We start from the raw sequence: 24893 nt of genomic DNA, 5'->3' as shown, positions 1-24893 counted from the left end.
ATCAGTAGTCACGGTTTATTTGAAATTCTGCCTTGATCTCCTCCCCAGTCTTTTCACATAGAGCTGATGGAAGTCTATAATAATTTCCCCAAGAAGTTGTGTGATGTTCGGAAAGTTTCCACATAAGAGAGTGATAGATTTTTGTTTAGTAAAGAGGCATGAAAATGGTACCTTACTTCTGTTTTCATCCTAGGCAGTTTGAAAGAACATTACAGAACATCATGTGTCCATGAGCAGCACTTCCTTATTTTATTATGAAATGTTTCTTGGTTAAAGAGTCTTTGGAGAACTAAGAGTGCCTTAGGAGACCTTGAAGAGCTTTAAGATAGTTTTCCAGTGAGGGTTTCCATAATTTGGGCTTGGTATGTGAAGGAATGGTCAACAACTATGGAGCAATTACATTTAAGATGTTCAAGCAGCCAAAACTGGAGAAGATGAATTAACTCCGATATCTCACTGGGCATGGGGTACATGGAGGATTGTTGTGGTTGATGCCACAGAGAGAAAACAAGAATGAACATGTTAATATGTAGGTATTGCTTAAATAGCAATCAAAGTAGATTGGCAAGCAGAGGACCAATGGATTAATGGGATATGGTACAACTTAAGACACAGGGAGTGAAGACATTGAATGACCTCAAACTGGTGGAGTATATAATGAAGGGGAGCAATCAAAAATAATTAGAATTGAATAGTTTTCAGTGGTGATAGTACCAGCAGGCAAGCTGAGGCAAGGGCAGAACCAGGTGCTGTAATGAAGATGGAAGTGGGAAGATCAGGGGTACAAAGCTCACCTGAGGTGATGTCATGGAGATCATGTGACAATGACTCCCCATGCTCCTGTGCTGGCCCCTAGTGTCTTTTTGCTGGAAATACATGCTGAGCATTGGACTAAAACATTGGAACAGAAGTGGATTCGGCACCAGTTACTTTTGAGTAAATAGTGGAGGCCTTTTGTTAACAGTACTGAAAGAGTGAAGATTGGGTGCCAAAGGAATGTGGGAAAATAAGTCTTCAATAAATAGAGAAGTAAATAATATTTCTTACACTGTCAAATAAGTTAGTTACTTACTTAGTTAATACTCTATAAGGTACTCGGGGTTAATTTAGGGAATAAGAATTACTGAAGGGATTATCGACTGATTGAACTGGCACATCAGCCATAAATTTATTCAAATTTGTCTTCATCACATTAAGGTTACTGGCATGGGAGATATGGTTGATGAATCAAGCAAGGAATGGGATGATTGTGGAAGGAGGGGCTATGTTAACTTGTGGCTGAAAAAAAATTTGCAGTGTTGAGGTCTATTGATACCTGAATGCACAGGCAGGACGTTTCAATTGCTCGGTACTGTGCATACCTTCTTAGATTTACCCTGGCAATAATTTACTCCTCAGCCAAAATCCCGAAAATGTATGATTACTTTGCTCATAAACACAAGATTCTACAAATGCTGGAAATCTTGAGCTCACTTTGTTGATTCTTCTTGATTTATCTGTGTATAAATCCCCACCTTTCATCAGTGGTTGTCAGGAGATTTGGCATGTCTTGAAGTTGTGACAATTGCAAATCTTCCTTTCACTGGATGCCAATCAAAAATGTGGGTGTAAGCTGCACAAATCTTCCCTTTGACACAACCGTTTCTACTAAATAGAAATGGTTAATTTTGACATAAGGGTGAAAACTGATGCTGAATGGATGTGATGCAGATGATGAGAGCATTTGAAAGTCAACCCTTAGCATTCAAATTTGCTCTGGATTTGCTGATTTATCATTATTTGAATTCTATGAGATGTGGAGATTTGAGTGTCACTGCAAAGTCAACCTTTAGTGTCTATACTTAAAATCACTTGGGAAGGAGGTAAAGAGCTGCTTTCTAGAACTTATCGAGTACACAGTGCTGTTGGGAAGGGAAGTCACTGAAGAAGCACTTGAAGGTGATTTGGTCTGGAACACTGCCTTGAGGAACGTTTGCCTCCAACAACCATAACCATCTATTACGGTTCAACATTCGGATCGCTTTGCCTCTGATGCCTATTGACGTAATTTTTGATAAATCAGTTTGTTAAATCCTGTCCTGATATAAAGGGTTGTCAGTCTTGCGTCACCTTTGATCATGTTTGGACCAAGTTTGTGGAGAGTTCTAGAGGAGAGAAATTGTGGTAAAATAAGCTGAGGCAGCTGTGAGCAGGTTATTAATAAGCAGATGCTGCTCGAGAGCCTTGTCAGTGACAACTTCCATCAGTTTACTGATGTTTGAGAATAGATCAACTGAGCAGTAATTAATTGAATTGAATTTGTTCAGGTTTTTATTTGTGAACTGGAAATATCTGGGTTGAATCACATGCTGTTGGGTAGATGCTAATATTGTAGCTGCACTAGAACATGTTGGGCAGAGGCACAGGTAATTTTGCCATGCAGATTTCTAACACTGGATGAGCCAGTTCTCTTCGGAGGATCAGAGGTGGAGAGGGTCAGCAACTTTAAATCCCTAGGTGTTACTATTTCAGAGGACCTGTCCTTGGCACAGCATGGAAGTGCAATTGCGAAGAAAACACGGCAGCACCTCCACTTCCTTAGGAGTCTGTGGAGATTCAACATGACATCTAAAAATTTGACAAACTTCTATAGATGTGTAGTGGGGAGTATATTGACTAGCTTTGAAATTAAACTTTGAACTTCAGCTGTACATGGCCTAGTATAGAAACACCAGGTAGAGTGGAAAATCCTACAAAAGGGAATTGATTCAGCCCAGTACATCATGCGTAAAGTCCACCCAACCATTGAGCACATTTACATGAAACACTGTCATAGGAAAGAAGCATCCATCATCAGAGATATCCACCACTCAGGTTACGGTCTCCTCTTGCTACTATCATTAGGTAGAAGGTACAAGAGCTGCAGGACTTGCACAAACCATCAGGCTCTTGAACAAAGGGGATATCTACGCTCACTTGCCCCATCATTGAAATGTTCCTACAGCCAATGATTTCACTTTAAGGACTCTTTATCTCATTATCTCATGTTCTCACTATTTATTTATATTTGCATTTGACAAGTGACGTGAGGTTTATTGTCATTGAACTAAATACATGTATATAACATATATAACGTATATAGAAATGAGACAATGTTTCTTCAAACCAGGGTGTAAAACACACAACACACAATAATTTATGAAGGTAAGGATACATTCTACAGATGAATCAGACAAATAAAAGCCTACATAAATAACATTTCGTAGTTTTTTGTCTTCCCCACTCTGGCTGATCTTTCATTGATCCTGTTATAGTTAATATTCTATAGATTTGCACAGGGGAATGGATCTCAGGGATGTATATGGTGACATCTACGTATATAATTCGATCAGACGGCCTGTGGTGTAGTGGCAGCAGCACTAGACTTCGAGGCAAATGGTCATGAGTTTGAATCTGACCGGCTCCTTGCGCATTTTCCATCTGTGCTGAGTTGAGCATCAAGCTAGCAACTCTGCCTCATAAAAAAAAACAAATGCTTAGGAAATGGCAAAAAATGCCACCAATGTGCCACAAGGTGCGAAATGGGACAACAACAATGCACTTGGATAATAAAATTTACTTTGAACTTTGGATTTATTCTGGTATCATAGACTTTGCTATATCCAAATCATACTCATGAGACATTTGATGTATTACTGTGATGAAGGTTACAACCCTCCTCATCAAACTCACTCCCAAGCCATCACAATCCCATGGATCAGAGAAACTTGACTGGGCCGGCCACATAGAGTAAATACTTGACTAATAGGCTGAAAAATAGCTTCTGTGATGCTATAAGTCACATGGGGGAAGCTGAGATGTCTGGCTGAACATGTTTGTGAATATCTTAGCCTTATTTTTCACCAGCACATGTTGGACCCGAATGAGATGCCATGGAGCTGTATCAACGGGTTTCTCGCATTCACCTCCACTGAAAGCTTTGATTAGCTCAGGGTGGCACACTCAAGCAAGTCTCAAAGATCAGGGGAAAGGGTACCAGGTTGTTGAATGTAGCAGAGGAGGTTCAGAAAGAGGAAAATATCCAGGAGAGAGGGGTTTAGTCTCCTGATCCTCCAGCCCTTTTTTCCCCCTCAGCAGCTAGTACTGTTCAGCTTCCCCCTGTGTCCTGCTCCAATTTTTGCTTGGCCAAGGGGCTCCATAGCAAGGAGTTTTTGGCCTACATCTTGGTGACTCCAATACATTGTCTAATATTGTAGAACAGCTCACCAGTTCTGCTGAGGTCCATTGATATAGTTGAGGAACTGTTCCAGGAAATCTGTATTTCAGATGTTTCCCTTCCAGATCCAGGAATGACCATAAAATTGTAGCAGTCCCTTTAGTAACTGATTGTACCTGAGATCATCATCTATGAGACTTCCAATCAGCTCTTATGTTGAAGGACTGGCCACAAATGTGTCATGTGGTTTCTTTAACAAGGACTATCAGAGACATTTTAAAAAGCAATCAAGCCTCTAGCTGGCTTGTCTTGTGCTGACTTCAATAATCGCTTCAAAATGGAGTTCAGCATTAAATTGGCTTTTGGCATCTTATGTATTTGATGAAAGTCTCCCCACGGACTATCACAATCCTGATCAACAGCCAAGAATCAACTATACAATTTCTTTAAAAAAGTATCACTGAGTTAATGTTTGAAGGATTAATTTTGGTTTGCTGAATTTTGCCAGGAAAAAGAAGGGAGACTATTGTCAAAGTGGAGGCAGCAAGAAAACATGGTGAAGAAGCAGTGTTGATTAGTTAAGAATGCACAGGAAAGAATGGGTTATTATTGCAGTGTTAGCATCATGTCTTGGGGCAGTGATGGCACATCCAATAATAATGACATTAATGCAGAAGGAATGATGTATGGATCACCAGAATGACCTCACTCATAGCTGTGACTTGGTAAACTGGACTGAATCACCTGTGAAATTGAGACAAGAGACACTGCTAAATATACTGTATGATTCCCCAAAGTAGGATTGGGGATGGATGGTGCAGTTGAATGGGGGGTGGGGTGAGATTTTCCAGTGTGAATGACAAGTTGCACCCATACAAAACCAGCATGCAATAGCGTTGTGAGAATCCTTTAGAGTAATACCTCCTATAGATACTGAAGAGTGCAAAATGGGAAGCCAAATGGAAACTGATTGTTTCATACGGTTCTCCCACTAGCCATTTTTCTACCAACAATTGTACAACTTGGCCTTCAGGAAAACTGAACCTAACAGACTGCCAATTTAGTTGAAAGGGAGAAAGATAGTCAAGATTAAAAAGGGGTGAATTGGGCACCTTCATTGATCTTGTTACAAATTTATTTTCTGATACTTTAGAGTGAAATTACACCGAGCGTACCAAAAGCTTTTTGAAGTCACAGGAAAAGTTTTAAAGTAACAAGCAATGCATAATAGTCTAACTTTAGATGATTTATGAAAGCCTGAGTGTTTTGAACAGACAGGCAAGGTAAAGTGTATCACAATATCTAATTTAATAGCCTGAGTTACAAGCACATTCCAGACAATGAGGGAAGTTATATCAGCAATATATCCTAAGCATACAAAATGGGATGATAATAGGCTCATGTTAGATAATGCATTTTTGGAATTGAACAAGTCTAAGGATTGAAAGTGGGCATTTTTAAACCAATTCTTTCCCTGACTTAGTGGGAGACAGTGTTGGAATATGTGAGGGTTACGATGGCTGGGTATTTCATTATGTCCCTGGTGCCAAAAATCAAACAAATTCAGGTCTAGGTAGGCCACATAATCGTATTTCTTTCACATTTAAGACATATGAAAATTTTAAAATGGAGAGTCTAATAAGAGCCCTCCAAAATATCCTCACGAAAAGAAAAGATGACTGATTTCTTTTAAGGTTTCTTTGTGAGCTTTGAGTGATCACAGACTCACGTCCCCACCCACCTCATTCATTTCCAAAGCCTAAGTGAATTTTTCTGTGAAGTTGGTGTAAGGTATCAGAGGTAATTTATTGGGATGGATTGAAACTTGTTTGGAAATTGGCTAGCAAAAAGAAATACCAAATAAATGGATAACTTCTGTGGTAATTGCAGAGAAGAGTACTTGTACTGTAAATCAATGATATGAAGGAGGGAACAAAATGTACTATTTTGAAACCAGCCATGGATATAAAACTGGGTGAGATTGTGGATTGCATAGAAGCTGCAAAGGGTGACTTAAAAGATTAGTGGATGGAAAATATGTGCTTGATGCAGTATATCACAGAGAAATGTGAAGTTGCTCACTTCGGTAGGAAAAACAAAAAACGACAACATGTTACTTAAAAAAGGAATATTTTTGACAAGCGGCACCTTGGCAACAAATGTAGATCGGGAGGTGAAAAACAGGTACTATGTGCTTGTCCTCAAGATCAGGACTTAAGACCTAGACATTGAGGTTATGTGGCACCCTTAGAAAACACTGTTCAGGCTACTTTTAGACTGTTGTGTGCAGTTCTGCTTGCCATCTCTTAGGAATAATGTGGTTCCACTGGAAATTACAGAGAAGATTCATCAGAAATCAAAGATGATTTGGACTACTTTAGATATGGGAGGAGATTGAATATTCTGGGCTTGTTTTCGCTTGTGTGAAAGAGGCTGAGAGATGAGGTGATAAAGGCATACATAGTTATTAGAGGTGTGGATAGGGCAGAGAGGTGATGGTAGTTTATAAACACAAAGGGGCATGGTTTAAGGTGTAAACTACAGAACCCTGGCCTCTGAACCTCTCTCTACAACTAGACCTTTGACTTTCTAACCAGAAGACCACAATCTGTGCGGATTGGAAACAACATCTTACCTCACTGGCAGTTAACACTGGTGCTCCACAAGATGTGTGCTTAGCCCACTGCTCTAATCTTTCTACCCCTGTGGCTGTGTGGCTAGACATAGCTCAAACAGCTTCTATAAATTTGCCGATGATACAAACATTGTTGGCAGAATTTCAGATGGTGACAAAAGAGCATACAGGAGCAAGAAATACCCATTAGTTGAGTGGTGTCGCAGCAACAACCTGGCACTCAATGTCAGCAAGATCAAAGAGCTGATTGTGGACTTCAGGAAGGGCAAGATGAAGGAACACAAAAAGCATTTCTCAGGGAAGGACCAAAAGAGCAGAGAGTGAGTGTCAATATCTCTGAGGACCTAACCTGGATGCAACATATTGATGCAGCCATAAAGAAGGCAAGACAGTGACTATATTTCATTCGGAGTTTGAAGTTTGCTTTGTCAATTAAAACACTTGAAAACTTCTACAAATGTACCGGGGAGAGCATTCTGACTGGCTGCATCAATGTGTTGTATGGGGGTGGGGGTGATGGGAGGCAACTGCACTTCATGAAAATAAGCTGCAGAAACTTGGAAAATTAGTCAGTTCTATCATGGGTACCAGCCTCTGTAGTATCCAAGGCATCTTCAAGAAGTGGCACCTTAGGAAGGCAGCGTCCATCATTAAGAACCCCCGTCACCCAGGATATGCCCTCTTCTCATTATTACCATCGGGAAGGAGGTACGGAAGCCTGAAGGGACACACACAGCAATTCAGGAACAGCTTCTTCCCTTCTGCCATCCAATTTCTAAATGAACATTGAACCCAGGAACACCACCTCACTACTACTTTATTTGTGTTATATTGCACTACTTATTTTACACATTGCACATATATATAGTTAATATAACTCAGCTTTTTACTCTATATTTATTTATCTATCATATATTTCATTGTATTGCAGATGTAAAATTAACAAAATTTCATGACATATGCCAGTGATATTGAAACTGATTCTGATTCTTTTTAAGGAGATTTCGGGGAAAGTATTTTGTATACAGAGTTTTTGATATACAGAACTTGTTGCCAGAAGAGGCTGTGAAATCAAATGCAATCACTAATTAAGAGACATTAAGACAGGCACTTGAATAGATAAGGCAATCCCAATAGGGGCAAATAGGATTAATGTAAATGGACAACAGCTTTGGTGTGGCCATAATAGACTGAAAGACCTGCTTCTATGCTGTACAACTCATGCTGTTTCTTTAAGGAGTGGTGAACCTGTGAAATTCATGTCACAGAAGGCTACAGAGGCAAAGTCACTGAAAATATCTAAGGTAAATTTGGAGAAGTGCAAAGCATTATGGGATATGTGGGGGATGTTGAGGCATCGGTATTGAAGTAGCTGATCAAACATGATCATATTGGGAGGTAGAGCAGGCTTTATTGGCTGAATGGCTGTCCTCTGTTCATATTTTCAATACTTCTTGTGTTTTCTTCCATTAGCTTGACCTCTCTCCATGTACTTGCAAAGCCTGTTTAAACTGTTTAAACTACTCTCCACATGACCCACAAATACTGTCTCACACCAGTGTTCAGTCATTGTTTTCACCATTACAGACTTTTGGAACCAGGAAATCTGACCTTGATCCTCCCTCCAACTTGGAAACTGCAGGGAGGTAATGTTAGGAATCCAATAATCAAAGTTGGAAGAATAGTGAGTAATATGCAGTGTTGCCCAATTAACCCAGCTGGCATGTCCCTGCATCCAAATCACAAAAAAAGTCTGCATTTAATGAGGATCATCAAATAGCTGGTTTGCCTGCTTCAATAAAGATATTAGAGCAGACTTTCATTCTGCAGTGTGTCTCGTCATAAAGGCCATTATGATTTCCTTCTGTGCCCTACAATTTCATATGTTTTATTGAGAGCAAAGGAACTAAGAAATGGTGAATTAAAGTGGGTGAATTAGAACCAAATTGGGTACTGAGAGAGAGAAAGGAAGATTGAATTACTTGAGAAAAAGAAACGCAAATGACAAGTATGAAAAATTGTAAAATCTCAAACAGTAATTAGTGCAAAAATGAGGGTGAATAGTTTAAATTGTTCCCTTTCTGGACTGGAAGGGTTGATTGCTATTGAATTTAAAATTATCATATCATTGAAATGGTACTTTTTTCCCCTTCCTCATCCATTTCTAACATTCTGCAGTAAGATTACTGGCAAATTAATGTGTAGAATGGAATCCAAGAAGGCACCTAAACTCAGGAAGCTGCTTGTGTAAAGCAAGTGATATTAGTTGATCAGTGGGTTTTGAAGATTCACAATTCTTGGTCTATCTTTTAACCTCCTGCACTTACTGGTTTGTGAATGGAAAAAAATAGTGAGGCATTATTAACCCAGCTCTATCTGTCCAGTAAGGTTTGGCTAATTATCCATGTGTGCGAGTCTATCCATGATTTAGCTTCCATGACTTGATCTAGGTGGAGCAGTTTCGATGGGCCAAATGGCCTAATTCTGATCCTATATGATGTGGTGAAGCCACAGTGTGGATGATTCTGCTGAACCTCCTCTGGTGGTAAATGTCAATAGTTCTCCAAATGATTTGAAGTTTAAAAAAGTGTGCAGGTTGCCTACATGTAACAAGAGCTGTAAAAATACCCTTGCTACAGTACATTTTCATTCAAGAAGGACAGAAGTTCGAGGAGAAAATATGTATTTGAAACTTGCTCTGATTAAATTCCCCCACCACCTCCTCGAGCAATTAGAGATGGATAATAAATGCAGCTTTGCCTGTATTTCCCATGTCCCAAAAGCAAATTTATGAAAATGATTGAAATACTTCATACAATGTTTTTGAGTAGGCTTATGCAAATAGATCAACAGATACCTGCAGCATTGAATAATACCTTATGAGCAATCTACATCTTAGTGTGAATTTGAGACTGCTTAATTTGTTATTACCTTAATTACATGACAATATTGATAATGATGTTCTAATGTTTTGATTTCTGCTTTTTGATGAAGTGGTTATTTGCATTTCTCCTCTTTAGATTAGAATTTGAACATAATGGATGGTTGTTCCTTAAAACGTGATATTGTAGCGGTGTGCTACACACAGCGCTAAAATTACAACATGGAGTCGGTAACTGCAGTCGAAGGAAAAAACTTTATTCGAAATCTTCAGCCTCACTTTTAAGCCTCCCTCAACCTGCCCCCCGTGGCGCAGAGGCTCCAAAGCTCTGTGCTCGCAAACCCCCGTAGGCTATCTAATTGTGAGTCGGTTCGGATGTGCCAGGAAATGGGTCGCCATAATATGGCATTTTAACTTTAACTTTCAGTTTACCACTACGCTCAATTTCACTCTTCTCAGAAATCAATGGCCATTATAATCAACTTATTGGTTTTCTAAAGGAAAGGTGCCAATCATGTGGTAATGACTCAATGCATAAAAGCATGCAAGCATGGTCAGGAGTTTCAGTTTTTCAGATCAAACATCGGAATGGAGAAGAAATATGATCTAAATGACTTTGACCATGGAATCATTGTAGAAGCAGACAATGTGGTCTGAGCATCAAAATATCTGACCTCCTGGGTTTTTTGTGTACAATGGTCTCGAGTTTAAAGAGAATAGTGTGGATGACAACCTTGAAATATTATTTGATTATACATTCTTCATAAATGTTCTCAAACGGCACATCTTTTCTGTCTGTTAATAGGCAATTCTATGGTAGCAATTTGTTATATCCTACCAGAAGTCTTTTCTGCAAATGACTTAGCATGAATTTCACCATCTTAAAAGCTTGTTTCCCTCTATAAAACTTTTCTTTCTTGATAGTCTTCTCAGACGGGCTTTCCTCAGACATACTGCTACTGGTACCTTGATCGACACACTACCTTAAATGGAGAGTGAGGCCTATTTCACATTCTGTTCTCTTCTCCAGAAGCATATTTACTCTTCCTCATAGATAATAAGACCATAAGACACAGCTGAATTAGATCATTTGGACTACTGATTCTGTTCTTCCATTCAGTTATGGCTGATTTATTTTCTCTTCTCAACCTCATTCTCCTGCTTTCTCCCTGTAAACCTTGAAGCCCTTACTAATCAAAAATCATATCAGCCTCTGGTTTAAGTATACTTGAAGTTTTGACCTCCACAGATGTCTGTGAGAAATGATTTCTATAGATTCACCACCCTATGGCTAAAGTAATTCTTCCTCACCTTCATTCTAAAGGGGTGTTCTAGACTCTCTCACTACTGGAAGCATTTTCTTCATGTCCATTTTATCTAGGTCTTTCAATTTCCAATAGGCTTTAATGAATTCTCCCATCATCCTTCTGAGGTCCAGTAACTACAGGCCTAAAGTCATCAAATGCTCAGGATTATGTTAATGCTTTCATCCCTGGGATAATTCTCTAAATATCCTCCGGTCTCTCCCCAACGCCAACACATCCTTTCTTAGGTATGGGGCACAAAACTGCCCACCGTATTCCGAATGTGGTCTTATCAACGCCTTATACTCAGCACTGCATCTTTACTTTTAAATCTTTAGCCCTCTCAATGTGAATATTAATATTGCATTTGCCTTCCTTACTATTGACTCAACCATGAGGAATTCCTTCACTAGGATTTCCTCCAATTTCTGAATTCTCTCCCTATTGAGCATATAGTCTATGCCTTTATACCTTCTACTAAAGTGCATGAGCATACACCTCCCTCTGCTGTTTTAAACCTACCAATTTGCCCATTCTCCCAAACTATCAAATTGGCTACCTGCTTCCTGGACTACATGCCCCTCCACCTAACTTTGTATCATTAACTGATTTATATTATTGGCTACATTACTTGCCATTTCTTTCCCCCACATTTCTGCCTTTCCCAATCTGGTTGCCTCTGCCCACTGTTCCTCCTTTATCTGGTTCCATATATGACTTCCTTCTCCCCCTCTCTCACCTGGCCATTATCTCCCATCTTGCCTGGTTCCACTTGCCACCCACCAGCCCTAGTCTCACCCCTCCATCCTACCTCTTTATATGGGCAACCTTTCTTCTATGGTCTCAGTGCTGATTCCAGGCCTTGACCCAAAACATCAACCATCACTTTACATCGACAGATACTGCTTGACCCATTGCGTTCTTCCAGCAGTTTGTATTTAATTTTCTCTAGTCTCTTGTGTCAGCAGGTTAATGGAGACTGCTGAGATAATCTTGGTACATATCTTGCCCTATAACTGAATAACTTGTCATAGTATCAAAGTGCATTCTGATCATAATCACAAAAGATACTACAAATGCTGGAAATCTTGAGCAATGCACAAAATGCTGGGGAGCTCAGCAAGTCAAGTGAAAGGGAATAAACAGTGATTTTTCAATCCTAGACCCTTCATCAGGACTGGAAAAAGAAGGGGGCAGAAACCAGAGTAAGAAAATGAGGGGGGGTGGGGTCAAAGAGGAAGGACTACAAGCTGGCAGGTGATAGGCAAGACCAGGTGAGGAAAAAGCTCCCAGTGGCTACCCATTTCAATTCAACTTCTAATTCCCATTCTGACATGTCTATCCACAGCTTCCTACTTCCATGATGAGGCCAAACTCAATTTCACAAGATCACAAGACAAAGGAGCAGAAGCAGGCCATTCGTCCCATCGAGTCTGCTCTGCCAATCCACCATGAGCTAAACTATTCTCCCGTCTAGTTCCAATTTCTGGCTTTTTTTCCCATATCCCTTGATACCCTGACTGATTAGATACCTGTCAATCTCTTCCTTAAAAATCCTCAATGATTGGGCCCCCACAGCTGTATGTGGCAATGAATTCCATAAATCCATGACCCTCTGGCTGAAAAAATTTCTCCTCATCTCTGTTTTAAATGGGTACCCTCTAATTCTAAGACTGTGACCTCTTGTCCTGGACTCACCCACCAAGGGAAACAGCCTTTCCACGTCTACTCTGTCCAACCCTTTCAACATTCGAAATGTTTCCATGAGATCCCCTCTCATTCTTCTATACTCTAATAAATATAATCCAAGAGCCAACAAACACTCCTCATATGTTAGTCCCTGCATTCCAGGAATCATCCTCGTGAATCTTCTCTGAACTCTCTCCAACATCAGCACATCCTTTCTAAGATAGGCGGCCCAAAACTGCACACAGTATTCCAAATGGGGTCTCACCAGTGCCCCATAGAGCCTCATTAACACCTCCTTATTCTTATACACTATTCCTCTTGAAATGAATGCCAACATAGCATTCGCTTTCCTTACTGTCGATCCAACCTGGTGGTTAACCTTTAGGGTATCCTGCACGAGGACCCCTAAGTCCCTTTGCACTTCCGATATTTGAAATTTCTCCCCATCTAAATAATAATCTGCCCGATTGTTTCTTCTTCCAAAATGTACAACCATACATTTCTCAACATTGTATCTCATCTGCCATTTCTTTGCCCACTCTCCTAAACTGACCAAGTCTCTCTGCAACCTTTCCGTTTCTGCAACACTTCCTGCTCCTCCACCTATCTTGGTGTCATCTGCAAGCTTAGCCACAAAACCATCTAATCCATAATCTACATCATTGATATACAGTGTAAACAGAGGAGGCCCCAACACTGACCCCTGCGGAACATCACTAGTAACCGGCAACCAACCAGAATAGGATCCCTGTATTCCCATTCTTTGCTTTCTGCCTATAAGCCAATGCTCCACCCATTCCAATATCTTTCCTGTAATTCCATGGCCTCTCATCTTATTAAGCAGCCTCTTATGCGGCACCTTATTAAAGGCCTTTTGAAAATCCAAATACACAACATCCACAGCCTCTCTCTTGTCAATCTTATCTGAGATTACCTCAAAAAATTCCAATAGGTTGGTGAGGCAGGATCTTCCCTTCATGAAACCATGCTGGCTTGGGCCTATTTTGTTATGCACCTCAAGGTAATTCATAACCTCATCCTTGAGGATCAACTCCAATAATTTTCCAACTACCGATGTCAGACTAATAGGTCTGTAATTTTCTTTTTGCTGCCTCCCCCCTTTCTTAAACAATGGAACTACATTTGCGACCTTCCAGTCCTCCGGAACCGTGCCAGAGTCTACTGATTCCTGGAAGATTATTTCCAATGCCTCCACAATCTCCAAAGCCACTTCCTTCAGAAACAGTGGATGCACTTCTTGCAGTCTGGGAGACTTATCTATCCTTAGTCCATTTAGCATCAAGCACTTTCTCTCTAGTAATCTTGACTGTACATAATTCTATTCCCTGAGACCTCTGGCTATCAGGTATGTTGCTAATGTCTTCCACTGTGAAATTGGAGGAGCACACCTCATATTCTGCCTGGGTAGCCTCCAATCTCATGGAATGAAGATTGTTTTGTAACTTCCAGTAATTTCTTTTCTCCTCATTCTCTCTTTTTCTATTCCCCATTTTGGTTACCTTCTCATCCCTTCTCTTCTCCTCACTTGTCCATCACCTCCCTCTGATTCCCCTCCTCTTTCTGTTTCTTCCATGGTCCACTATCCTGTCCTTTAGCCCTCTATCTCTTCCGCTTATCTCCTCCTCCCTGCTTATTTCATTCCCCTTCTCCACTCATCCACTTTCTTCTCACCTGGTCTTACTGTCACTTGCCAGCTTGTACTCATTTCCTCTTTTCCTGACCCAGTTTATTCTGGCTTATGATCCTTTTTTTCCAGTCTTGATGAAAGGTTTTGGCACAAGCTGTCGACTATTTATTCCTTTCCAAAGATGCTGCCTGGCGTGCTGAGTTCCTTTGTCATTTTGTGTGCTTTGCTCAGAATTGCCAGTATCTGCAAAACCTTTTGTACTTGTTCCCTAGCCCAGTGACATTTTTGCCCATAGATCTCCTGTTGTTCATACTGAATGGATAACTTGTGACAATCTCTTAAAGTGCTGGAGAAAAATGTCACAATAACTATTGAAAAATATCCATTTTCCTTAGTGGTACACACAAAATGCTGGTGGAATGCAGCAGGCCAGGCAGCATCTATAGGGAGAAGCGCTGTTGACGTTTCGGGCCAAGACCCTTCGACAGCGCTTCTCCCTGTAGATGCTGCCTGGCCTGCTGCATTCCACCAGCATTTTGTGTGTGTTGCTTGAATTTCCAGCATCTGCAGATTTCCTCGTGTTTGCCATTCTCCTTAGTGGTCTCTTTTGCTGAACAAGGCTTACAAGTATTTAATATGTCTCCAGTCCGACCAAAGTAGTAGTATTGCCTTTCTTGTTTCATATATGACCATGGTGCTCAGTTCTATGCTCTCTTGCAAGAATTTGATATATTAGTTGTCTCATGAGCTGGACAGCATCAACCATTACAGCCATTTGCTCTGTGTATGTAATTGTTGATACTTTACCAGGTCAAAAGGTATCCACTATGCCAATTGCCTACCATTGTTGCCACTCTTACTAGCCAATGTGTCTCTTTTCCTTGATCCCCTAACAGTTTTATGAAATGGCCCAACAAGCTCTCAGTTTAAGTGCAATTTGTGATTGGTAATATATGCTGGCCTTGACAACAATGCCTACGTTCAACAAATCAGAAAGAAAATTCCCACAGGGGTTTGAAATATAACTTGTGTACTTGATTGCTTCTGAGCGTTAATCAGACTATGAAGTATTAGTTTACAATTAACAATGTCTAAATGGTATTTTCTGTGAGATTGACATTGATAAACGTGCTTTATTCTCATTGCTTGCCTTAATTTATTATTACTGTATAAAGAATTTTCTGTTGTGGCTGACACATATCACAAAATGTGCTTGGCAATGTTAGCATAGGATCATTTCCAATTTGGAATTTGATTATCTCCTACATCCTGAAAGGCAGAAGTACAGATGCTGCTTCATCATGCTGACCTCCTGAATCAGTGTAGAAATAATGAAAGCAAAAAGTAAAACAAAAACATGGGGGAGGAAAGAAAAAGCTGAAATTTTCAAATATTCTGTTTAGTTCTGAGTGAGATATCAGATCACTTTTATTGGTTAAGTGTCCTTTATTCCATTTGTGGAAGCCCTCTCAAATTGTTAACCACATCTATAATTTTTGCAGGCTTTTAAGTTTGCCTTTGTGGATCTCTGTCACTAACTTAAATGAAATGGAAATCATGGAAGCACAATTTATATTACCCATTGTTTAATGATGTTTCTGCACTTAACTATCTGAAAATGTATTTTTTCTATTTCATCTGTGTTTGAAAAATAATTTTTGATGTGGATTTTGAGAATTTAGTTCCTCTAAGCTGCGTGCAATGCCATGAGTTACCAATGAATTACTCTCCACCACCTATCTTCAGGTGTTTCTTAAAACCAACCTTGATCAGAATTTTGTTGTCTGACTTGATTTTTCTTGGTGTCAGGTTCAATTTCCTTGATGTTCCTTTGAATCACCATATAACATTTCACTTTCTCCATTTAAGCACGATTTGTTGTTGAATCAGTGTTTGTTAATTCTACATCCAGGATTTAAATTAATTTCCAGATGATCTATTCTATTACTTTTAATAATCTCATGTGTAATCAGCTCTCATGTTCATCCTAAAATGAAGAGTCTGCTCTGATATTTGATTATGGCCGACTTGCTTTCCCTCTCAACCCCATTCTCCTGTCTTCTCCCCAAAACCCTTGACACAGTAATCACAAGAACCTGTCAAAATCCACTTTAAATATTTGGCAGTGAATTCCATAGGTACACCACCCTGTGAGTAAATAAATAATTTTTTAAATTTCTGTTTTCCGGCTGTGACCTCTGGTCTTTAACTTTCCTACTATTGGAAACATCATTCGTATGTCTAGTCTATCGAGACATTTCAACATTAAGTAGATTTCAATGAGATTTCCCCCTCAATCTACTAAACTTCAGCAAGTGCAAATCCAGAGCCATTAAACACTCCTCAAATGTTAACCTTTTCATTCCTGGGATCATTCTCATAAACATGCTCTGGACCTTTTCAACGTCAGCATATCCTTTCTTAGATACGGGCCCAAAACTGCTTTCGATGCTCCTAAAGTGGTTTCATCCTCAGTGAACCATGGTTCCATGTTTCATTTGCTCATCCTTCCTACAGCCCCCATTCTCATCTTCACAGGGAGCAACAATCTCAGATCCGTTGAGCTTTTCCTCCAGTTTGGAGCTGATTTCTTGTTTCCTGGCAATTGGAATTCTAGTTAAGGTGCAGGCAGAAGAGTTTGATCTGAACTTTCACTTATCTGTTTTCAATTAGTTTGATGAAGGAAGCTATACTCTGGTATTGGTCAGCAGTCATACAACATGGAAGTGGAGACTTCAGCTGATCATCAGACACCTACTTCCATTCATTTTATCCTCCTCAAACTTCCATCAGCTCACATCCAGATTCTACCATCACCCACATATTAGAGGCAATTTTCATTCACCAATTTTTCTACCAAAATCAATGATTGTAGCACCTGGGGAAGTACAATCATTCACAGGAAGGTGTAAACTCCTCACAGATTGCACCCACAGATCGTGATTGAGCCTGGGTCACTAGAGCTGTTGAGGCAGCAGAACTACTCGCCAAGCCACTGTATGGCCATGTTCAGAATCTGTTAAGCTGGAGACCAGGAAACTATAATATATCTGACATCCTTGGCTGATGTGCCCACAGCTCTTATCTCACTTTGTTTTGAATGTTCTCTTCCCTTCTCTCATTTTCTCAGTTTCTGTCACAGCTTTTCTAGTGGTGCTGCATCTATACCTGAGAAAAATGATACTTGCAGCACAGAAATCCTAGCTAAAGGCCATTTCTAACAGCTCCCTATCTCAGACATTCTTTTGTTAGCATCAGCTTCAGAATCATGGGAGAAGGGAAAGGTTAATCACCATTGACCGCAAACTCAACTGGACCAGCCATGTAAATAAAGAGCACATTGGTGTCTACGTATCTCACGGTGAGTAATTCTTGAGACCTCAAGGAATGTTTGGCATGATGGAGTACACACCACTTCCATGGAAGAAGGTCCAAAGATATCCGAGAAGCTCGAGACCACCCAGAACCAAACAATCTGATTGACAGACATTCTATCCACTTGCACAGAATTTCTACCTCCTTCACCACCAGCATACTGTGACCACAATTTGTACCATTTGCAAACTGCATTGCAGCTATTTGCCTCGGCTACTCTGATAGTACCTCTCAAGCTCACCCCTTGTACCAAGAAGCACAAGCACAGCTGGTTCATTGTAATAAAACTCCTTACAATTCCTCTGTAAGCTGCACATCAATCTGTCTTCACTCATCACTGTATTTACTCCATGTTGTTGGAGTGCCTGCACTAGGACAGAAACAACAATGAAATCAGGAGTTTTGCTGCAAGTAAAACACAGGAAGTGCAGGTAATGCTCAATAACAGTGCAAATATCTCTGGAGAAATTAGTCAAAGTTACTACTTCAGGTCTGTGACCTTTCACTTAAGGTTCGTCCATCGTTGTCGATGAGGACTAGCTTGACGCTCAACCCAGCACGGATGGAGAGCATACAAGGGAGATGGCCGGATTTGAACTGGGGACCTCTCGCCCTGAAGTCCAGTGTTGATGGCTCTATGCCACCAGCCAGCTGATGGTGTCCAGACTAGCGCTTGATTTGGATTTAAGTGAGGGAGAGTTGCGCAGCATCAGCCTCACTGTCTCTTCCCAATTCCCATCTGGATCCAGTGGCAAGACAAGAGTCGTGATGGCTGGAGATGGGACTAGGCGCAGTGGATGACCAGGAGGTCTTCTGTGTCTTGTTGTGCTCTACACGTTCCATGACGCTTCCAGAGACCGCCTTCTTGACTGTTGGACCTTTCATTGGTCTCATCGGCTCAATCCGCCGGAGTCTGTCTTCACATACTGGGATAGACAACTCCCTATCTCACCGAGGGTTTGAGACCCGTCGGCTACCCTCATCTGGTCTAGCCGGCTTGTCGAAGCTGTTGCCCAGAATGTGGCCACCGTCGCATGCAGACAGCTATGACCTTTCATTAGAGCTGAGACCAAAGGCACATTTTAAGCTGCAGAGAAGTGGGTGGGATGGAGAGAATCAAAGGAATGACTGAGAGGATCCAGAAGGCACAGATGCTGTAAGCATTGTGGGAGACAGTGAAGGTTTGCTCCTCTTGATAGATCTGCCTGGAGGACGTGTATACTGAGAAATGAATGAAGCAGCGGACAGCATGCATGCTGGAACGCTGAGATGCAGAACACAGCAGTTGCTGAAACTTTGAAATGAAAGACAATAATATTTAGTAAAAGAGAATAATATTTCCAGTTGAACTTTGAACTTTTTGAATATGGGAAATACCAAGTTATAACCATCATCTGTGGAGAGAAATATAGTGCCAATCTTCCAGCACATTAGCCTGTTCTACGATGACATCACATTTGTCAAGAATCTTCTTACTGGTGAATACTAAAGCAAAGTATTCATTAAGGACCTCCTCTGCCTCTTCCCACTTCAGGCATAATTCCTCCTTTATCCCTGACAGGATTTACGCCTTGAAGGCAATTTCATGAAGCACTGCTGGATGGATACAATTAAATATTCCTGTTTCAGCTTGGTATAGTTGAGAATCACAATTGCTTTCAAGGTCTGTACAGTTAATAAAGATGTCTTAATACGGTAGAATAATCTATTGCTGCTTAAATCTGATGGAAACAATGCCAATTGTGACTATACTTCTCACTGGCCGTCATAGGAAACGTGACTGCTGATCAGAGGTGCCTGTGTTTCAGAAAACGTGGTTTTCACTCCCAACACCTACTACCTTGCTGGCAAACGTACAGTCCCTAGTAAATGAAATCGAAGAACTCAGAGCTAGGGTGCTGTATCAGAGGGACATTAGGACCAATTGCATCCTTTGTTTCAAGGAATCCTGGTTAACCCTTTCCTTACTGGACACCGGGATCCAGTTTGACGGGTTCACAGGAAAGGATTGTCGAGTCTCTCAAAAGCAGAGATGGAGGTGTATGCCTCATGATCAACTCCTCTTGGTGCACAAATCTATTAGTGTTGTCCCAGTTCTGCTCATCAGTCCTGGAATATCTCACGATTAAGCTCTGTCCATTTTAGCTGCTGAGGGAGATTTCTGCAATCATTTTGGTGGTGGTGTACATTAAACTTCAGGCCAATGTCAGACAGGGTCCAGATGATTTGAGCAATGGAATCAACATGCACTAAACAGCACACCCTGATACCTTCACCATCATTTTGGGGGATTTTAGTCAGGCCATCTTGATAAAGGTCACTAAGTAATTACCATCAACAAATCACCTGTAGTAGCAAAGGAAGCAACACACTGGACTGTTGTTGCACTAAGATCAACAGTGCTTACGCCCACACTTTGGGAAGTGTGATCACCTGGCTGTACTTCTACTCCTCGAGTATAGGCAGAGACTGAAGACTGCAGCACCAGCAGTGAGGACCAAGAAGATATGGACAAGGGAAGCTCAGGAGAGCTTACGGGGCCATGTTGAATTGAACTGGACTGTGTTCAGGGATTCGTCTTTGAATCTGGATGAAATGCCACAGTCATTACCGATTTCATTAAAACCTGCATGGATGAGTGTTTGCCTATGAAAACTTGCTGTACATTCCCAAACCAAAAGCCGCAGATGAACCAAGAGGTTCGTCACCTGCCGAGGGCTAGATCTGTGGCATTTAAGTCTGGCAACCCAGGAATGTACAAGAAAACCAGCAATGACTTACAGAGAGCTATTTCAAGAGCAAAGAAACAATTCAGAGTGAGGTTGGAGGCCACGTTGGATGCATATTGACTCCGGCAGGGTTTGCAGGACATTACTTGCTGGCAGCGGTGCCTCATTACCAGATGAGCTCAACGCCTTCCACGCCCACTTTGAAAGGGAGAATATAACTACAGCTGTGAAGATCACTGCTGCAACTGGTGACCTTGTGACCTCTGTCTGGAGGACAAAGTCTTTCAGGAGAGTGAACCCTTGAAAGGCAACAGGCCCTGATGGAGCACTTGGTAAGGCTCTGAAAACTTGTGTCAACCAACTGGCAGGAATATTCAAGGACACTTTTAATCTCTCACTGCTATGGTCAGAAGTTCCCACCTGCTTCAAAAAGGTAACAATTATACCAGAGCCTAAGAAGAGTACTGTGAGATGCTTTAATAACTATCACCCAGTAGCACTCACATCTACAGTGATTGAAATCATTGAGAAGTTGGTCATGGCTAGAATGAACTCTTGCCTCAGCTGGGACCTGGACCCACTATAATTTGGCTATCACCACAATAAACCTACAGCAGATGAGATTTCAGTGTCTCTCCACATGGCCTTAGACCACCTGGACCACACAAATACCTATGTCAGGATGCTGTTCGTTGACTATAGCTCAGCATGTAACACCTTCATTCCCCCAGTCCTAATTGATAAGCTACAGAATCTGGGCCTCTGTACTTCCCTCCACAATTGGATCCTCCACTTCCTAACCGGAAGATCACAATCTCTGTGGATTGGTAATAATATCTCTTCTTTGCTGACGATCAACTCCAAAGCACCTCAGGGGTGTGTGTTTAGTCCACTACTCTACTCCCTCAATACCCATGAATGTGTGCATATGTATAGCTCAAATACCATCTATAAATTTGCTAATGATACAAGCATGATTAATAGAATCTCAGATGGGGATGAGAGGGCGTACAGGAACAGGATATACCAGCTAGTTGACTGGTGTCGCAGGAACAACCTCACACTCAATGTCAGAAAGATGAAAGAGCTGGTGGTGGACTTCTGGAAGTGTAAAATAAGGGAACACAAACCAATCCTGGTTTCTGGTTCTCTGAGGATCTAACCTGGTTGCAACATATCAATGCAGCTATAAAGAAGACAAGACAGTGGCTATATTTCATTTTGAGTTTGAAGAGATTCTAACAGGCTGCATCACTGTCTGGTACAGCGGTGGGGGGTGTTTACTGCACAGGATTGAAAAAAGATATAGAAAATTGTAAAATAGGTCAGCTCCATCTTGGGTACTAGCTGCTAATAGTACTAGATACTAATCCAAGACATCTTCAGGAAGCGGTGCTCCAGATAGGTTATATCCATTATTAAGAACCCCCATTCGCCTGAGCGTGCTATCTTCTCATTGTTACCATCAGGAAATAAGTACGGAAGCCAGAAGATACACACTCTGTGATTCAGGAACAGCTTCTTCTCCTCTGCCATATGATTCCTAAATGGACATTGAACCAATGAACACTACCTCTTTTTTTAAGATATATTATTTCTGTTGTTGCAGTATTTATAATCTATTTAATATACATATATACACTTACTGTTATTATTTATTTAGTTTCATTCTACTTGCCAAGGCTTTCTCATGTCCCATTCTAGCTACCCTAAATCCCTTCTTTAGCTCCTTCTGGGCTACCTTGTACCCCTCTAGAGATCTGTTTCATCTTTGCTTCCTAAACTTTAAGTAAGCTTCCTTCTTCCTTTTGACTAAATGTTCCACTTGACCCATACCGGACCCCTGCAATTCACCTACCTACACAACTGATTGACAGATTACACAATAGCCACAACTCTACACACCGTCCTTACACATCTGAAGAAGATGGATGCTTATGTGAGAATGCTGTTCCTGGACTACAGTTCAGTATTCAACACCACAATTCCCTCCAGACTTGACAGGAAGCTCAGAGACCTCGGCCTTCACCCTGCCTTGTGCTGCTGATCTTGGACTTCCTGTCAGTTTGCCAACAGGTGGTAAGAGTGGACTCCCTCATCTCTGCCCCTCTGACCCTCAACACAGGAGCCCCCAGGGCTGTGTCCTAAGCCCCCTCTTTAACTCTCTGTATACCCATGACTGCGTTGCCATCCACAGCTCCAATCTGCTAATTAAATTTGCTGATGACACTACACTGATTGGCCTAATCTGAAATAATAATGAAGCATCCCACAGAGAGGAAGTCATTACCCTGACACAGTGGTGCCAAGAAAACAATCTGTCCCTCAATGTTGCAAAAACAAAGGAGATGGTTGTGGACTATAGGAGGAATGAAGACAGGCTCACCCCTATTGACATCAATAAATCTGGGGTTGAAAGGGTGAATAGCTTTAAGTTCTGCAGCACTTACATCACCGAGGATCTCACGTGATCTGTACACACCGGCTGTGTGGTGAGAAAAGCATAACAGCGCCTCTTTCACCTCAGACGGTTGAGGAAGTTTGGTATGGGTCCCCAAATCCAAAGAACATTCTACAGGGGCACAATTGAGAGCATCCTGACTGGCTGCATCACTGCCTGGTATGGGAACTGTACTTCCCTCAATCGCAGGACTCTGCAGAGAGTGGTGTGGACAGCCCAGCGCATCTGTACTTGTGAACTTCCCATGATTCAGAACATTTACAGTGACAGGTGTGTAAAAAAAAAAGGGCCTGAAAGATCATTGGGGACCTGAGTCACCCCAACCACAAACTGTTCCAGCTGCTACCATCTGGGAAACAGAACCACAGGATTAACGCCAGGACCAACAAGCTCCAGGACAGCTTTTTCCTCTAGGTTATTAGACTGATTAATTCATGTTGATAAATTGTATTTCTATGCTGACCTGTTGTTCATACTATTTATTACAAATTACTATAATTTGCACATTTAGATGGAGACACAACATAAAGATTTTTACTCCTCATGTATGTGAAGGATGTAAGAAATAAAATCAATTCAATTCAAAAAATTCAATTCAATTCTTGTCAACCATGGTTCCTTCACCCTGCCATCCTTCCTCTGTTTCAGTGGGACAAACCAATCCAGAACCTTATGCAGGTAGTCCCTAAACAACCTCCACTTTTCCATTGTGCATTTTTCTGAGTATGTCCATTTGCTATTTATGCTCCCAAGTTCCTGCCTATTAGCATCAAAATTTGCCCTCCCTTAATTGCTCTGCTCCTATCCCTTCCCATGGCCATAGTAATGTTCAAGGAGTTGTGGTCACTGTATCCAAGGTACTCTCCCACTGAAAGATCTGTCACCTGACCTGGTTCACTGTCAAGAACCAGATCCAGTATGGCCTTTCCTTTAGTTGGTTTGTCAATACATGTCAAATCCTTCTTAGACACACCTAATTAATTCCACTCCATCTACACCTTTTGCACTAAGGAGGTGCCAATTAATACTAAGGTAGCTGACACCTTCTAGGACAACCACCCTGTTATTTTTGCATCTTTCTAGAACCTGTCGATCTGCTTCTCAGAGTCCTTGTTACTGTTTGGAGGTTCAATAGAGTGATTGCTCCTTCCTGTTTCTGACTTCCATCCACACTGACTCAGCAGATAATCCCTCCATGATGTCCTCCCTTTCTACAGCTGTGGTACTATCTCTCATTAGCATTGCTACTTCCCACCTCTTTTACTGCCCTCTTGTCCCTCTAGAAACATCTAAAGCCTGGAACATCCAGCAGCCATTCCTAGTCTCTATAATGGCCCCAACATTGTAGTTCCATGTTCTGAGTTCATCACTCTTGCTCCTGATATTTCTTGCATTAAAGTAATTTCAACTTTTAGACAGCATGTGTCACAAGATTCAACTGCCCCCTACTCTTTTCTCTGATTTCCCTATCTCTCCCAATCTTGCCATTTTCTATGATTTCACTCTCTCTCTGAATGATAAATCCTTGGCAGAGTTCACAGCTTTGTCCTTTCATGTCCCCAACACATTGAATTATAAGACAAGAATCATAGTGAGCTCTTCTGCTGCTGTCTTAACTCCTGTGCCCATTTCATCTGTGAGCCTTCACTTCAGGAATGGGCCCTTGCTCAAGTCTTCAGAATTCCCAGTCCTGTTCTGGCCTCTTTCAATCCATTCAACGCTAACTGTGTGGCATTGACCATTTCAAACTCTGTATCTCACCCTAGCCAACTCTGGTCTGCACTTGCGGCACTCTGCTCATAAAATGGCTAGCCCATTCTCATCATACCCATCGATAAGAGTGATGCTGTCAATGTTTGGTCAACTAACCTCTGTCTTGCAGAGACTGAATGAGAATTCTCTCACATGCTTACATTCCCCTGTGGACTGTGACTGTGCCATTGAACACAGGCTTGTCTTCAGATCTATGTACATAT

This window comes from Hypanus sabinus, chromosome 11 (assembly GCF_030144855.1).
Source record: "Hypanus sabinus isolate sHypSab1 chromosome 11, sHypSab1.hap1, whole genome shotgun sequence".
Classification (NCBI taxonomy): Eukaryota; Metazoa; Chordata; class Chondrichthyes; order Myliobatiformes; family Dasyatidae; genus Hypanus; species Hypanus sabinus.
Note: the sequence above shows the minus strand (reverse complement) of the source record.